The sequence below is a fragment of the Salvelinus sp. IW2-2015 genome, linkage group LG5, assembly GCF_002910315.2.
Source record: "Salvelinus sp. IW2-2015 linkage group LG5, ASM291031v2, whole genome shotgun sequence".
In the NCBI taxonomy this organism is placed as follows: Eukaryota; Metazoa; Chordata; class Actinopteri; order Salmoniformes; family Salmonidae; genus Salvelinus; species Salvelinus sp. IW2-2015.
This window is the reverse complement of record NC_036844.1, coordinates 22,450,603-22,455,690: the sequence shown is the minus strand read 5'-3', so window position 1 is coordinate 22,455,690 and position 5,088 is coordinate 22,450,603. Positions and strand designations below refer to the sequence as shown.

At 44.1% G+C, this 5,088-nt stretch overlaps 1 pseudogene; it reads right to left on the bottom strand.

Annotated features, from left to right (window-relative positions):
* Window positions 1-327: 327 nt before the first annotated feature.
* LOC111964064 (colorectal mutant cancer protein-like) overlaps window positions 328-5,088 on the bottom strand; it is a 146,558-nt pseudogene continuing 141,797 nt past the window's right edge.

The following is a 5,088-nucleotide window of genomic DNA, read 5'->3' as shown; positions in this document are numbered from 1 at the left end:
TCCATCTGCTGGTCAATGAACTTGCAGCTATCACCGCAGAGTGTCCTCCCCACGTGTATGTGCCGAATAGGACTGCAGGGTGTCTATGGGTTGGTAGGGAAAGGTTACATTCTCAGCACACACACACACCAGCCTTTCCCTTGTTCCCTCCTCTAACCGTTGCTCGTAATGATGTTTCATATAATAATGTGGACATGAAGTCTCCTTGCGTTGCTCACCCGGAGGTCCTGTTGGTGTGGCGCTGTGAGTTTTGGCTGCAAGTTCTCACAGTGATGTCTCTCATTGTGATGTCTCTCATTGCGATGAGTTCTCGTGAGTTCTCATAGTGAAGTCTGGTGAGTTCTCATAGCGACGTCTGGTGAGTTCTCATAGCGACGTCTGGTGAGTTTCTGAAGCGACGTCTGGTGAGTTTCTGAAGCGACGTCTGGTGAGTTCTCATAGCGACGTCTGGTGAGTTTCTGAGCGACGTCTGGTGAGTTTCTGAAGCGACGTCTGGTGAGTTTCTGAAGCGACGTCTGGTGAGTTCTCATAGTGATGCCTCGTGAGTTCTGATAGGGATGTCTCATCAGTTCTCATAGGGAGGTCTCATTGGTGTGTGGCCGTGAGTTCTCCTCCTCCAGCAGGGCGATGCGTTGTTTGAGCATGCGAACCTGTGTCTCGTGGCGCTCCACCATGGCCATCATCTGAGCCTCCAGCTTTTTCAGCTTGCCCTGGTGCTTTTTCTTGGCCTTCTCATACGCAGCCACCAGGTTACTGGACAGAGGAAAGAGAGAAGAGAGAGAGAGAGCGACAGGTTAGAGAGGAGAGACAGAGTCAAATATCTAGACAGGAAAATGCAGACAGATGAATTGACTTCAGTTGGTTTTGATGTGGTGAGTCAAGACACAGAGGTACTAAGGGGTTGAAGTAAAATGTAAATGGTTAGATGTAGCAACTAAGCGTCAATGTGTTTAAGAGGAGAATTGTGTTTGTGCTATCCATAGAGAATAGTACATTAATTAACCCATTTCCCACTAGATGGCAACCCCTGTATTACAATGCAAGCCAACTACTGTTATAAAAGATCAGAATCCCAACAATAGCTCCAATGTATTCATTCAACAGTCCAATGAGTTTATCTTCTTTATATATGGGTAGCCATATACACCCCCCCCCACACACACAATAAAGCCAAATGTATTTTCTACAAACATTTTCACTTTTAATCACAAAATATATTTCCTCCACCTCCTATGAGTGTTACTATGGTTACCTGTTTGCCCGTTTCAGATCGTTGACGAACTCGGCACTCTGCTGGTGGCGGACCTCGCTACTCTTGGTTAGTCTTTCCAGCGCTGCCACTAGCTCCTGGACACGCCCCTTTAGCTTCTTCTCCCTGAGACACACACACGGGATGAGTCAGGAACACACACACATAGCAGATAGACAGACATCCACACAGAGATACACACGCACACATAGTGTGTTGGGTTTTTTACCGTCTCAGTGCGTTGGTGAGCTCTGCTGCCAGGTCGCTATCATTCAGTGTCCTCAGGTCTGATAGGCTGATGGCTGGAGAGTCTCCACAATCCTGGAACATAACAATACCATGAAGAGCTGGTCTACAACCATACAGTGCTAATACTAACCATTATCATACTACGCCCGGTGAAGTGATGGGCTGAGGTGATTAGGCTGCCTACAGATCAAACACTTAAGCGTAATTAACGATGGTGTAGTCAATCGACTGCTCTTCCCTCTGCCAGCCTCTAGCTGACTCAACGTTTAACCAGTCAACTTATAGTGAATCTTTGTTTTCATTTTCAAAAATCCACTGGAGCTGACATGCTTGATCCATTTTTGCTGCAGCTCTCGCTCCCGTTTTCTGAACCATTAACTCATATTTTTTAACTGACGATTATTATGGGACTATTCCCAAGGTTTGGAAGGCGGCCCATGTACTCCCGCTTAACAAAGGTGGTGACCCTTGTGATCTAAATATAAATACACACACACATATACACACACACATATACACACACACATATACACACACACATATACACACACACATATACACACACACACACCACCTAGTTTGAAGTCAGAAGTTTACATCAAACTTAGCCAAATACATTTGAACTCAGTTTTCACAATTCCTGACATTTAATCCTAGTAAAAATTCCCTGTCTTAGGTCAGTTAGGATCACCACTTTATTTTATGAATGTGAAATGTCAGAATAATAGTAGAGAGAATGATTTATTTCAGCTTTTATTTCTCTATACATTCCCAGTACACCAGTCCCTCCTGCAGCAAAGCACCCCCACAACATGATGCTGCCACCCTGTGCACCCCACTTTGTTTCTGATGCCTAGGCTGATTTCTTTTGATTTTCCCACGATGTCAAGCAAAGAAGCACTGAGTTTGAAGGTAGGCCTTGAAATACATCCACAGGTACACCTCCAATTGACTCAAATTATGTCAATTAGCCTATCAGAAGCTTCTAAAGCCATGACATCATTTTCCGCAATTTTCCAAGCTGTTTAAAGGCACAGTCAACTAAGTGTATGTAAACTTCTGACCCACTGAATTATAAGTGAAATAATCTGTCTTTAAACAATTGTTGGAAAAATGACTTGTGTCATGCAGAAAGTAGATGTCCTAACTGACTTGCCAAAACTATAGTTTGTTAACTTCTCTAGGGTAGGGGGCAGCATTCAGAATTTTGGATGAAATGCATGCCCAAATTAAACGGCCTGTTTCTTATATGATATGCATATAACTGGTAGATTTGGATAGAAAACACTCCAAAGTTTCCAAAACTGTTAAAATAGTGTCTGTGAGTATAACAGAACTGATTTGGCAGGCGAAAACCTGAGAAAAATCCATTCTGGTAGTAGTTTTATTTTGGTTTTGTAGTTGAACCAGGGTCTGTAGTAACACAGTAAGCACTGTGTTGCAGTGCCTTAGACAGCTGCACCATTCAGCAGGCCCTGATCTAAATAATACAAAAATCAGCCTATTTGTAAACTTTCTTGCCTAGCTAAAATATTAGATTCCTTGATTAATTCTCAGCTAAGAGCTTTATTATCTTTGAAATGTACATCAGTCAGGTTTTAGACCAGGTCATAGCACTATCTCTGCTGCATCCCTAGTTATAAATGATGTGGTTAATTGTATGGATAAAAGACAACATTGTGCTCCCCTCTTCATTGACCTCCCAAAGGCTTTCGATACTGATCACTCACTGCTAATTCAGAGGCTTCTCTCAATTGGCCTAGACCAGGCTGTATGTAAAAGGTTAAACACCTTTCTTGACAGATATAACTCAATGTACAGTACTATATATCTACTGATGGTGTTAAATCAGGTTTCCTGGATATTACAAAAGGTGTCCCGCAGGGGTCGATTCTGGGTCCTGCACTTTTATGCCGATGATACTGTTGTGTATGCTATTGCCCCCATGGTTGACCAGGCTCTATCTCAACTACAGTCTGCCGTCATTGTATTACAGAAAAACCTTCTTGACCTGAAATTAGTACCGAATGCAGATTAAACTATGTTGTTCTCCAGAGCGCATCAAAATAAGTCTGATGATATAAGCATGTGTACTTTGGATGGTGTCCATATTGATCGTGTCCCTGCTAACAAATATCTGGGCATCTGGATAGATGAAAAGCTGTCTTTTAAAAAGCATATTGATGAGTCTCTTCTATAGAAATATGTCCTGCCTCTCGCTAAATAGTAGAAAGCAGATTATTCAGTTTAAATTCCTATCAGTCCTAGACTATAGCGACATCTATATGTTCGCAGCTGCCACTACATTAAAGCCATCAGATGCAGTTTATCATAGCGCACTGCGCTTTATGACGGGCAACAATGTAACGCCCTGACCATAGAGAGCCCTTGTTTCTCTATAGTGTAGTAGGTCAGGGCGTGACTAGGGGGTATTCTAGTTTATAATTTCTATGTTGTGTTCTAGTTTATATTTTCTATGTTGGTGTTTTGTATGATTCCCAATTAGAGGCAGCTGGTAATCGTTGTCGCTAATTGGGGATCATATTTAAGTAGCTATTTTCCCCACCTGTGTTTGTGGGATAGTGTTTGTGCATGTGCACCACGTAGTCACGTTTAGTTGTTCATTTAGTTATCTATGTTTTCTTTATTATTTTGGTTAGGTCAGGGTGTGACGAGGGTGGGTATGCTTGATTTGTAATGTCTAGGGGTGTTTGTAAGTCTTGGCATATGTAGGTCTATGGTGGCCTGAATTGGTTCCCAATCAGAGTCAGCTGTTTATTGTTGTCTCTGATTGGGGATCATATTTAGGTTGCCATTTTCCCTTGGGTATTTGTGGGTTCTTGTCTATGTGTAGTTGCCTGTTCAGCACTCTTTGTATAGCTTCACGGTTCATTTTGTTGTTTTGTTAGTATTGTTCAGTGTTCATTCTTATAATAAAGAGAATGTACGCATACTACGCTGCGCCTTGGTCTCCTCCCTACGACGGCCGTGACAGAAGAACCCACCATAAAAGGACCAAGCAGCGTGAAAAGGAGGAGCAGCGTTTGATGGAGCAGACAGCATGGACGTGGGACGAAATACTGGACGGTAAAGGACGTGGGAGGAAATATTATCAGGAGAGGATCGCCTACTATGGAGGCAGGTGGAGATATCATCGCCGTTCATCCCGTGCTATGAGGGGACACGTTTAGCACAGAAGTCCGAGAGGCAGCCCCAAGACATTTTTTTGGGGGGGGGTAACACGAGGAGATTGGCTGAGTCAGGTTGGAGACCTGAGCCAACTCCTCGTGCTTACCGTGGGGAGTGTGTGACTGGTCAGGCACCGTGTTATGCAGAAATGCGCACGGTGTTTCCAGTTCGCATTCATAGCCTGGTGCGATCTATTCCAGCTCCTTGCATTTGCCGGGCTAGAATGGGCATCCAGCCAGGACGCATTGAGCCAGCTCTACGTTCCAGATCTCCAATGCGTCTCCACGGCCCAGTGTATCCTGTGCCGCACTCGCCCTGAGGTGCGTGTCCCCAGCCCGGTACCACCAGTGCCGGCACCAGGTTTCCAGTGCGCTTCCAGAGTCCAGTAAGTCCTGTGCCTC